The 13,338-nt window shown below is 45.3% G+C and overlaps 1 non-coding gene across 1 annotated transcript; it reads right to left on the bottom strand.

The window, feature by feature from the left end:
* Window positions 1–783: 783 nt before the first annotated feature.
* On the bottom strand, window positions 784–892 carry LOC141593905 (small nucleolar RNA R71). Its single transcript, XR_012521960.1, has one exon. It is a non-coding gene; the product is annotated as a small nucleolar RNA R71 (small nucleolar RNA).
* Window positions 893–13,338: the final 12,446 nt, after the last annotated feature.

Genomic DNA, 13,338 nt, shown 5'->3' with positions numbered 1-13,338 from the left:
GTGAACCGAAATTCCCGATCTTCCTTTTATCTTGTTGAGAAATCCTTATTTTAGGAATTAGTCAAATTAATCAACCAATTTCAAAACCCCCACTTAATTGTTACTTTTATAGACTGGAAATAGCAAACAAAATTAATCTTGTCTCTCTGTGGTTCGACCCTTACTATCACTAGCTATAGTTTTAGTTTGGAATTATAAATTTAATTTTGATACAAAACGACGGTATCAAATTTTGGCGCCGTTCTTGGGAGACGGTGTAATTCTTTTGCTTTATTTTTAGTTTATTTTTCTTGTCTCAAGGAACTTTGGTTCCTTGAGGCCGTTGCTTACCTTTGCTTCTAGTTTTGCTTTTGCACAGTTAGAAGACAGGTTTTTGAGAGGAAGGCTTGAGTACTCTCAGTTTTGCGAATATGGCTACAATATATGATAATCTTCAGCCAAAGGAGCACCACCTTCCAAAGGGGCACGTGTTACCTACCCCTACTACCGGTAACTTCGAATTTCGTTCCTCTTATATCGATTTAGTGGAGCGAAATAAGTTTGCTGGTCAACCAGATGAGGACCCCTTGAAGCACATGGAAATTTTCACAGACTACTGCTGTTCCATACCTATACCGGCTGGGGTGACTCAGGATGACGTAAAGGGGGTGATGTTCTTATACTCCTTGAAGGATTCGGCGCGAGATTGGTACCGCTACCTTGATAGGGTAGCAGCTGGAGTCACAGATTGGACATCTCTAGCATTAGCCTTCTACAAGAAGTACTTCCCGCTTTCAAAGACTGATGCCTTGAGAAGTAAAATTACAAATTTCCAGCAAGGAGCTGATGAGGGCTTTTGTGAGGCATGGGGACATTTCAAAAGTTTGGTCTGAGCTGTCCCTCACCATGGTTTCCAACAGTGGTATCTTTGCAACTTATTCTACAATGCTCTATATGATGATTACAAGGTCATCCTGGATGCAGCTGCGAATGGTAGGTTCCAAAATAATACCGGTCAGAATAAAGGTTGGAATACTATTGAGGAGATGGCAGTCCATAGAGCTGAGTTTGGGAGTTCACGTGGAAAATCACGAAAGCAAAGTGATGAAATGAGTGCCGTAGTGACACTCATTACTTCTATTACTGCCCGTCTCGAGAAGCTCAAGGCCTCTGAAGCTTCCAAGGAATGAGTTGAAATTCCTGTCCATAATTCAGATGAGACCGCGAAATTGAGAGAAATGGTCCAAACTCTTTTGGTTCAAGTGGCGAATATAGAAGCAGCCGGGATTGAGTCCTCAAAGAATTTTGTGAAGCAGTTGGAGAATATAGAGGCTAAGCAAGTCGCCAATTCTTCAAGCAAATGTGAAGGGCCAATTGAAACGATTAACGCCATTAATCTCAGAAGTGGCCTCTCTTATGAAGGTTCCGACAAGCCAAGAGGAGACTCGGGAAATGATGAAGAGGCTAGTTTAATTTCTGGTGCAAAAACGAGCTCAATTGCCAGTACCTCTGGTCGATCGACCAACAATAGCAGTCGATCGACTGGAGTGTCAGATAAAGAAGTTTCTGATCAGAAACTATTCACACCCAGCATAAGCAGTCGATCGACCAACATTGTCAGTCGATCGACTGAGACTCCTGACGAAGAAGTTTCTGTCCAGGAACTGTTCACGCCCAGTCAGACTGGTCGATCGACTATGACCAGCAGTCGATCGAATGGGATTCCAGTGCAGGATGCAAATCCGTCAACTAGTTTGCCTGATTCTAGACTTATTGATGATTTGACGGAGGTTTTAAACTTACGGAAGCCGAAGGTTACTGATCCTACGGCCAGTGTTGCAATCCCGTATCCGGAGCTTTTAAAGAATACTAAGCTGGAGCGCAAGTTTGGTAAGTTTTTGGAGATGGTCCAGAATCTCGAGGTAACGATTCCTTTCACTAATCTAATTACCCAGTTACCCTCTTACGCTAAATTTATGAAAGACATTTTGAATCGTAAGAGAAATTTTCGTGATGATGGTAATGTTGCTTTTGTGGAAGAATGCAATGCTTTTTCGCAAATTAATATACCACCCAAATTAAAGGACCCGGGTAGTTTTTCAATTCCTTGCACTATAGGTAACCACGAAATTGGAAAGGCCCTTTCTGATTTAGGGGCCAGTGTCAGTGTCATGCCGTATTCTATTTGCGAAAGGTTAAATATTGGAAGACTTAAGCTGACCGATATTACCGTTCAGATGGCAAATAGATCGACTCAGAGACCTATAGGAGTTTTAGAGGATGTACCCGTTCGAGTGGGAAAGTTTTTTATCCCTGTCGATTTCGTTGTTTTGGACATTGCGGAGGAGACGATCGGATACCTATTATTTTAGGTACACCATTTTTACATACAAAATTTGTAATAGATGTCAAACGCGAAACCATAACCTTAGAGGTAGGGGATGACACCATTGAGTTCAGTCTTGCTCACAAGGCGACTGAACCTGCTGATGATGATGCATGTTATTCCATTGATATTGTTGACAGGGCTGTTAATTATAATTGGAGGGAATCCTTAGCCAAGGATCCCTTAGCTGATCTAACCCGTTTAGATGAGTGTGCGGGTAATACTGAAATGAAGAATCTTTGAGGAGCCAGATGCTTTGGTAGCCTCAATGGAGAGCTACGAGCTCAATGAGGAAGAAGATGAGATGCTCTTAAGCCTGGCCAATGAGAATTTGGTAAACACCTGCTATTCCATTGAAGCTGATTCCGTCTGCGCTGTAGAGGTAAAGGTGCCTGAGCGTAAGCCACCTCCTCCTAATCTTAAGTATGTTTTTCTAGATGATACGAGCGTACCCACTATTGTTAGTGCTAAGCTTAATGATAACCAAATTTATCTGCTTTGATGTGTGTGCTTAAGAAAAACAGGAAGGCTCTAGGTTACTCTTTGGATGATATTAAGGGCATCAGCCCTGATATTTGCATGCACAGGATAGAGCTGGAGGAAGGCCACAAGCCTTACAGATAGGGTCAACGTAAGTTGAACCCGAAGATGCAGGAAGTTGTTATGGCTGAGGTGATGAAACTACTCGATGCAGGTATTATTTATACAGTTGGCAACTCCAAGTGGGTTAGCCCAGTTCAGGTAGTTCCGAAGAAAGGAGGGACTACCGTGGTTAAAAATGAGAAAAATGAATTAATACCAACTCGAGTAGTAACAGGGTGGCGGATGTGCATTGATTATAGACAGTTGAATGTCGCCACCAAGAAAGACCATTTCCCTCTCCCTTTTGTTGACCAAATGACTGAAAGACTGGCCTCTAACAAATTTTTCTGTTTTCTAGACGGATATTCAGGGTTCTTTCAGATCCCTATTCATCCAGATGATCAGAGTAAGACCACTTTTACCTGTCCACAGGGTGTTTTTGCATATCGCAGAATGTCTAATTCGGTTTTTCGAAACCCTAATTCGGTTTCCAACTTCTGATTGTTGGTTAGGGTTTCATAAATCGACATTGTTAATGGTTATGGGAATCTAGTTGTTAATTTTGTTCATTTTGTAGGAAGCAAAGATGACAAAAGGAAAGCAGCATATGTACGAAGGGCAGTCGAGTCAAGGAGCTGCCAAACGACCTAGGGGTCCGCCGCTAATGATTGAGGACACCACGGATAGTCTACCTGACTATCCGCCGGTTATCTTTTCTAATTCTACTCAGCGTGCCAAGTTTGCTCTTTTTGCTGCGACAATGAAAGTTACTGCCACCCGTTTTCTACACAAGCCTACTTTAGAGAAATTAGGCTGTTATGAGTCGGTTGTGTCCCTGCTAAATGGGACAGGAATGACGGGTCTAGTGGACATGGCTGAGTTCACCTATTACATTTTGACCCTTGAGTTTTTCTCGTCCTATGCTTTTGACCAGGCTTCTTTTGAAGCCGACAGGAGTAACCCTTGCATTTCTTTTCGGCTTTTCAATGTCAACTACTCCCTGACATTAGCCGACTTTGCTGGATTTTTGGGTCTTCATTTCGAGGGTAACACCTCGGAAACTTCTGACGTTCACCGAGTCATGTGGTCTTGCATTAGTGATTGGAACGGGCCTAGGAGGACGGGCACTTCCGTCCACTTGCCCCCTTTTCGCTATTTTCTACGGCTAATGGGTAATACCATTTTCGGCCGTAAAGAGTCAAATAATGTGAATAACATTGAGCTGTCTATCTTGGCGGGCTATCTGAACATTGAAAGTCGGTTAGCCCGTATCTATAACATCGCTTTTTTGACTGCCGCTCACTTTCAGACTGTAAGTGAGGGCACTTTGACCACTATTGCTTGTGGTGGGTTGGTGACACGTATCACCAACCGTCTAGTTTTACTTTTCCCTCGAGAGGAGGCCCCCATTGACCCTGACTTACGTTTCATGGACCTTGCCTACGCGAGGTCTGTGAAGTGGGTCGATGGACAGAGTCGGTGGAAGATTGATTCTTTCATCTGCGACCCCATCCCTGTACCTGGCCTCCCTCCTATCCTGCCCCTTACCACTGTTCAGGGGGCAGCTCGCCCGCCCTTGCCTAGCTACAGGCTTCCCATTAGGGCGGGCACCACTACTTCTAGCACCTCGAGGAGAGCTCGTGCCTCCTCTTCACAGGCACCCTCTTCCTCCACTTCTGCTCCCACCGGTTACCCGGCCACTTTCCGACCACCTACACCTTTGGTTATCCCTCCGGTCATGGACCAAAGAGGGATGTCACGTGTGTTGAGTGATTTGTGCAGGAGCTTTGATCAGCACAGACTTGACACGGCCCTAGCCCTGTACCCAGTTTACGAGGAGTTAGCTCGGACGGGGATGCTCCCACAGGGTGCCTGGACTCACCCTTCCTACTTTGTTCCCCCGGTGGGTGGGTACCCTCCGCCTTCTAGGAGACCTCCTCCTACTACTACTACTGCTGCTGCCTCCACTCCCAGGAGAGCCACTGCCGCTGCTGCTGAGGCGGAAGAGGAGGATGACTCAGGGTCGGATGAGTCTAGTGGTGATGAGTACGACGGTGGCGACTAGATGCTTGTGACCTCCCCGTTTTTGGCTGGTTTGGGGAGGTCGTCTTTTTTGAGTTTCCGAACCTTCTTTATTAGCTTCCCTTTCTTTTGTTGTTACTTTTATTCCTCCCTATATTGTTGTGACTGCTGGTGATTTGCTGCTGAGAACAATGGGGGCATTGTGCGTTTTGGTTTGGGGAGGGTATTTGCATATGTCTTTTGCATCTGCATTTGTTTTTATTGCATTTCAGTCACACGTTTACTGCATTTTAGCTTGCATTTGTGTTTATTAATGATGATATTGCACTATTAGTCAAATATGCCATTCCTTGCCTTTTCACAACTGCTTAGCGACAATTAAAAGTGATTTCTCAAATTTTGTTATGGAATTCACTTCAGGTTATTAGACTTGACTCATTACTTTTGGCAAACTACTTATACTTTCTGAGATATAGAGCCTATAACTGGTGACATTCATGACCGGTTAATTTAGGATTGAGAGTAGTACTCCCGTCAGTTCATGTTTTGCACGTGTATGAGTTTTGATTGCTTATTGCCTATACGCATCGGTTTGTGGTCGGTATTACTTGTTTTGAGAACTATTGCATCTTCCCCATTCTCATTTTACCCCATTAACTCCACTATAAGCCATATCTGCCAGTTGCCCTTAACTACATCCCATACTTAGCCTACCATTGTGCCAAGCTAGGAAGTAGTAGAGGAATTTGTCGAATTATAAGCAGTTTTGGTTCGTTTTTGTAATGTTGGAGTGAGTATTTATGAGAAGTGGAGGAATTGCAGGAGTGTCAGCCTGAAGAAAACAAACAGAGGAGAAAATCAGGAGAGGAAAAGAAAGAAAGAAAAACTCAGAAAAAATGAAAAAAAGAGAGAAGTTGTTAATCTGGGCAGAAGCACTGGAATTGCAGTGGTGGTCGATCGACTGGTGATTGTGGTCGATCGACTACCCTTTCCAGAAAAAGAAAAATGAAAAAAAAAACAGAAAGAGAATTTGAAAAAAATAATAAGAAAAAAAATTCGGCTGAGTTAAGAATACGCCTCATGTGCTCATTTTGTGAAATGGAGGTGTCGGTTTTTGGGATGGTGTGTTGCCTAGACTTTTAAAGGCATTGTTTATTTTTCGAGTTGGAGGAACGGGATACGGTTTCTGATGGTTTGTTAGGTACTAGCTTGGCTCTTACCTTCACATTTCCATACTTGTCTTGCCCTTTCTTTCCCACTTAGCCTCACACATCCAAATCTTGCAATAGTTCGGCATGTAATAGTCCTTGACGGTTGTTATGCGTATGTACGGTAGCTAGAATCATTATTCATACTAGTCAAGCATACATGTTTTGTCGGTCGCAGTCTAGGTGAGAGTCTGTATTTTCTTCCCTCTCTTTTACATATATTCTTACCATTTGCTTTGCTGAGAGAAGAGTGACCCGGGAGAGTCCGAATTCATGAGTCTTGCAAGGTCGAACACCCGATTTAATTCCATGATACGCATAAATTTGTTCACTTGATTTGAGCTTTGCGGTAGTTGATTATGTGCATTAAACGGTTTGGCATTGACTTGTAGCTAGCTCTGAGGTATACTCCTTTCCATTAGGTTTTTATTTGGGTCAGAGTGCTTGCTTGGGGACAAGCAAGGTTTGGTTTGGGGAGATTTGATACGTGCATATTCTATACACTTTATTTGCAGTTTTGGCACGTATTTCCATGCATAATTGTTAGCTTAAGGCTACTTTTTCTCCCGAAACGGTTTACTTTGCAATTTCTATAATTTATTTTAGGAATGAGTGGAAGTGGGCTAAATCAAGCCTAAATTGTCCTCCGGAGGCAACTTCAGGGAAGTTTGGAAGAAGGGAGTTCGGATTCACTCACCTTGGGATGCGTGCATTGGAGTGAAGAGCTGATTTGAAGAGAGAAAGACGCCACTACACAGCTCAGTCCAGTCGATCGACCATGCTGTACAGTCGATCGACCGTTGAAGCTCAGCAGAAGCTACGGTTCTGAATTGCCCAGTCGATCGACCATGCTGTACAGTCGATCGACCGTTGAAGCTCAGCAGAAGCTACTGTTCTGAATTGCCCAGTCGATCGACCATGCTCTTCAGTCGATCGACCAGGCTGCGAGCTGAGATTGATTTTTCGGGATAGACTTTTAAAAGCCCAATTGTAATTAACTCTTTTGGATGGCTTATCAGTAGAACGCAGCTACAATTTTAGGTTATGCTTTCATTATTGAAGAACTCAGTTTTAGATCTAGTTTTGGAGGCAAGAAAGAGAGACGACGAATCCCGAATTAAATTACTTTGTTCATTATTTTAATTAGTAAGTTTTATGCAATTTCTTCCTTCTTTAATTTCTTGTTATTTCAATTCTTGTTTTTACCAATTTTGTTTGGGCTAAAAATAGCACAATAAAGAAAGCCCATTTGGTGAAATAAAGATTGCAAAGAGGTGAGGAGGAGGAAGGGAGCCCGCGGTTAGAGAAAGGGGGGACGGGCTTGAGAAGGATCAAGGGCCCATCATAGAAGGTGCCCGCATTAAGGAAAGGAGTGTCAGGGAGAAGTTAGGGAGAATTTAGGGAGATCGGGGAGAATTGGCAAAGGAATCCGGATTAGGAAAGAAGTCTTTATGGAAATAATATCCTCTTTCCATATTCAAGATAGAGTATATCTAGGGTTCTTACCCTATAAATAGCAAAGGAAGGAAATCAAGAAGGACATTCATTCAACACCGGCATTCACACATCAACATTCAAGATCACATCTCTGCAAATAATTTACGTTCATTCTTGGTCTTGCAGGCCTGACACCAAGGGCCAGCAGGATTAGCTTCGTACCATAACTGTAATCATCCTCCAATTCATATAGTGCAATACTTGGCAGGGTACCGTCCCTCCCGCGGTTGTTCCCACATTGGGTTTTCCGCGTCACCAAAATCTTACGTGTCAATTTACATTACGCACTTTATTTTCCGTTTACTTATTGACATACGAATCATCATACAATCAACCAACGAATATAGACTACATTGACCCTAAATCGACTTAGGTAAAAAAGACCTAAACAGTTTGGCGCCCACCGTGGGGCATTGTGGTCGTCAATCGTTGATATTCTAGATATACAATGGAAAAGCAAGCATCTGAAGCCATGTCAGGGAGCAGGCAGCCATCGCCACCGCCATCGTCTACCCAAAGTCCAACATCGACAGTGGCCACGCAGGCTCCCGGACATACCCCAAGAATCATACCAACAACAAAAGCTACTTTACCTCCCAGGACCCCTGTTGTCTCAGCCCAGACCAGATCAGACAAAGGAACAACAAGCTCAGGCGTCACTCCGCCGCCCAGTCCCACGCTGATTCTGCTCGCCGGCGTGGAAAATCTTCAGAAAGCTATGGAAAACATGAGAGAAGATCAAAGGAGAGCAGATGCTGAGGTAAGAAGGAGAGACAGAGAGCTCTGGGCGCAAATTGATCTCTGACGGCGAGTCCAGACTCCGAAACAAGACAGGTGAAGGAAGATTTACTTTGGTAGATCTGACGCAAGGAGCGGCAGGCAGCAGGCAGATACCAGCCGAAATAATTACAAGATTGGATTTGGCTACGACACCATCAGATGGAAGGATAACCCCACGAGGGTTAGGATACCTCACGCCAGATAGCTGGCAGCCAGCCAGCTGCGTAGGGATACAAACAGGTGGCCTCCCCGTTAGCAGTCCTGCAGCAATCGATCAGACACCTGTAGCAGGATCCGAGTCAAACCAGCAAGTGAACTGGCAGCAGGGGACAATCGTTACCGCAACCCCCCTGGCTGCCGGAGCCTATCAGAACCTTCAAGAAACCGGATCAGGAGGAAATATGCAGGCAGCTGACAGGAGAACCCCAGATTCAGCCAATATAACTAATCAGCAGTACTTGGAACTAAAGGAGATGCTAAGTAGGGTTCCAGGGCTACCACCCCCACTCGAGAAAGCAACTCTAGACACTTATGCCGACTCGCCATTCGTGGACACCATATCCGTCACAGCCATGCCAAAGGGATTCACAAATCCAAACATGCCTCTCTTCGACGGCACAGCAGACCCCTTTGATCATATCAGCCAGTATAAAAAGAAAATGATGACGGTAACAGCTGTAGGGCAGGTCAAGGAGGCTTGCATGTGCAAAGGGTTCGGGTCCACCTTAACGGGACCAGCACTTCGATGGTTTGTCAGCCTGCCCAACAGGTCGATATCTACATTTGCTGAGTTGGTGAACGCATTTACTCAACAGTTCGCAAGCGACGAAAGCCACGAAAGCACGCGGAGACTTATATAGAATCGTCCGGGGGCGGGAGAGAGCATTGGAGAATACAATACGAGATTTAACAATGAGAAGGTAGCGATGACGAGAATGTGACGTCTCAACGGCAAAGAGAAGCCTTCGAGAAGAGGCCTCCACCACGACTCCGACCTATATAAGCGGTGACTATGCATCCTCGCCATAGTTTCGAAGCGATCAAGAAGAAAAGGCACTTGTCGCGATCGGGGAGGAAGATATTCTAGCCAGAGCCAGCTTACAAAGCACACCCAGTATTTCTAGTACTTCAGCCGTGGAGAAATCAGGAAGAAAGCAAACCACCAGCAAGAAGGACGAGAGATACAGACCATATGGGAGGGGAGTCAACAGAATCGAGGAAAATCAGCTACTCCCCACCCTGGCAGAATATGGATTCACTACAGGTGTCGGAGGAATCTTGAAGGCACTAAGGGAGATGGGAGATGGAGTCAGGTGGCCCAATCCACCAGTAGGAGAGCAAGCCTGGAGAAAGGATAGCAAGAAGAAGTATGAATTTCACCGTGATATTCGGCACAACACTGAGGATTGCTACACATTAAGAAGAGAGATCAAGCGCCTGTACGAATAAGGAAAGCTGAGCCACCTATTACCACGTGGGGGCAAGCAGCAGGATAAGGTAGGTTCCGCCAAACCGCGACCCCACCCACATGCACCAAAATCATAAACGTGATAACAGGCGGCTCAGACTTAAGCGGATTGACATATTCAGCAGCCAAGAGACACGCTACAGAGACCAAAGGAGATAGGCCAGCCAATTCATGCATAATTTCTCACAGTGACCTTCCAGCGGTCAGCTTTGATGAAGGAGACGCATACGATGAGCAAGAGCATCATGACGCACTAATTATCACCTTATCAATGGCCAATTACACAGTCAGAAAGGTCTTGGTAGATACAGGAAGCTCGGTCAACTTAATCATGCTGAAAACTATAGAGAACATGGGATTCAGCGAGAAGGATTTGCAGAAGAAGTCTATTCCGCTAGTAGGCTTCAGTGGAGAAACAGCTAGCTCACTAGGTGAGATAATCATCCCAACCTATGTGGGGGGAGTCAACAAGCAAGTCAGGTACTTGGTTATAGATGGCCCTTCTACTTATAATGTCATCTTAGGAAGACCATGGTTGCACCAAATGAAGGCAGTCCCCTCAACATACCACCAGTGCATAAAATTCCCCACCCCGTGGGGAGTAGAAACGATAAGAGGAGATCAGGAGGAAGCTAGGGGCTGCTATAAGAAGGCACTCAAGTGCACTACCAGCCCCCCCGCATAGCAATTACAGAAGCAGTCTATCCAGGACGAATACGTAGAACCCCCTGCAGAAGAACTGGATCAGATCAACCTGGACAGGCTGAACCCGGAAAGAACCGTGCTCATTGGAGCAGGATGTACAGGAAACTTACGACAGCAGCTAGTCAAGTTCTTGCAAGATAACATGGATTGCTTTGCATGGTCACACGATGATATGATAGGAATATATCCATCCATCATAACACACAAGCTTAGCGTGGACCCAAAGTGTAAGCCCATCCAGCAGAGAAGGAGAAAGTTTGCAGCAGAAAGAAATAAGGTAATCAACCAGGAAGTAGACGACTGCTTTGCGCAAAGAAGATAAGAGAAGTAAAATACCCAGAATGGTTGTCTAATGTAGTGGTGGTGCCTAAAAAGAATGGGAAGTGGAGAGTATGTGTGGACTTCACTGATCTCAACAAAGCGTGTCCCAAAGATCCATTCCCGCTGCCTCATATTGACGCAATGGTAGATGCAACAGCTGGACACGAGATGCTAACATTTCTGGACGCATGGAGTGGATACAATCAAATCAAGATGGATCCTGCAGATCAAGAGAAGACAGCATTTATGTCCGAGAGGGGAATATATTGCTACAACGTCATGCCATTTGGCCTAAAAAACGCAGGCTCCACATATCAAAAGCTGGTTAACCGCATGTTCAAAGAACAAATAGGAAGAACCATGGAGGTGTACATTGATGACATGGTGGTGAAGTCAGAAAAAGCTAAAGATCATATGCGGCATCTAGCGAAAACATTCAAAGACCCTCGGGGAATACAAGATGAAACTAAACCCATCTAAATGCACCTTCGGGGTATCTTCTGGCAAGTTCTTGGACTATATCGTGACTCAAAGAGGGATAGAAGCCAGCACCGAGTAGATCAAAGCTGTCTTACAGCTGGAATCACCCGAGAAGCCCAAAGATGTTCAAAGGCTAGCTGGGAAGGTAGCGACCACAACAGTTCATTTCAAGATCTTGAACAAGTGCAGGCTATTTTACGACGTACTAAGGAAGAGTCAGAAGTTCGAATGGACCCCAGAACAAGAGCAAGCCTTCAGAGACCTGAAGCACTATCTCACCAGCCCGCCACTGCTGTCAAAACCAAAGCCAGGAGAACCATTATTCCTATACCTAGCCGTCACAGAAGTAGCAGTAAGCGCTGTCCTAGTCAGAGAGCAAGAAAAGGAGCGAGAAGCGATGTACTACGTCGAGCAAGTCTCTCGTTCTTTGCAGAGACCAGTACACATCCCTTGAAAAGTTAGTACTAGCATTGGTAGTAGCATCTCGCAAACTGCGTCCCTATTTTGAGTCACACATCATACATGTTGTGACAAACTACCCGCTAAAAGCTATCATGAGGAAACCTGAACTATCAGGAAGAATGTCTAAATGGTCCGTACACCTCAGTGGATACGACATCCAAAAGATGCGACCCTAGGACAAAGCAATCAAATCACAAGAATCGGCCGATTTTGTGTCGGACTTGACCCGACCATCCGAATCCGCGGATACGAAATCCTCACTCTAGAAAGAAGCAAGCAGACAGATGTCTGGCAGATGCATATTGACGGAGCCTCTAACCAAAGGGGGGCAGGTGTAGGATTAATCTTGCGATCACCACAGGGAGATCTGATAGCACAAGCTGTAAGATGTGAGTTCAAGGCAACCAACAATGAAACGGAATACGAAGCCTTGATATTGGGAATGAAGCTAGCTCTGGAGCTAGGGGTCAGACACCTGCTCATATCCAATGACTCTTTGTTAATAGTCAACCACGTGAATGACGAGTTTATATCCAGAGATTCGAAGATGATTGCATACCTGAAAGTAGCAAAGGAATAAAAACATAAATTCGAAACTTGCAAGCTTAAACAGGTTCCCAGAGACCAGAACGTGGAAGCAGACGCCCTAGCAACCCTGGGGGCAACATTCAAACAAACAGAGCTATCCAGCATTCCAATAGCACATATGTTGGAGCCTTCTATCCAGAAGGCAGACGAAATAGACAGGGGTGAACTGGAAGATCCGCAAAGCGAAAAGGACATCAGCGATTCTGAGAGGAAGGTGAGAGCTCTCGGTCACACGAGCGGACGCTGACCGGAAGCCGATCCAAGAGACAGGGCGCACACCTTACCTAGACTGGCTGCGCCACAACAAGCTACCAGTCGATAAGAAGGAAGTGAGAGCTTTTAGAATAAAGGCTTCCAGATTCATACTCATTGATGATATATTATTCAGAAAATCGCTAGCAGGTCCCTACCTACGGTGCCTGGACAAGGAAGAAGCACGGACTGTGTTGCATGCCCTCCACAGTGGCGAATGTGGAAACCATGCAGGGGGCAGGAGTCTGGCAAACAAAGCCCTCAGTCAGGGATATTATTGGCCTTCAATGAGAGCAGATGCAGTAGAGTATGCACGAAAATGCGATGCACGGCGCTCGGCGCCCTATGATCCACCGGCCCGCGAGCCTCGCACCCTATTATCTCTCCTTGGCCATTCATGGCATGGGGCATGGACATAGTAGGCCCCTACCACGGGCCACGAGAAACGGGACCGGATGCTAGCAATGACAGATTACTTCTCCAAGTGGATAGAGGCAGAAGCATTCACGGAAGTAAAGGACAAACAGGTCATCTCATTCATAAAACGAAACATCGTCTGCAGATTTGGTATCCCATCAGAAATCATATGTGACAATGGCTCACAATTC

The sequence above is a fragment of the Silene latifolia genome, chromosome 7, assembly GCF_048544455.1.
Source record: "Silene latifolia isolate original U9 population chromosome 7, ASM4854445v1, whole genome shotgun sequence".
Lineage (NCBI taxonomy): Eukaryota > Viridiplantae > Streptophyta > Magnoliopsida > Caryophyllales > Caryophyllaceae > Silene > Silene latifolia.
This window is presented reverse-complemented; position numbering and strand designations above follow the sequence as displayed.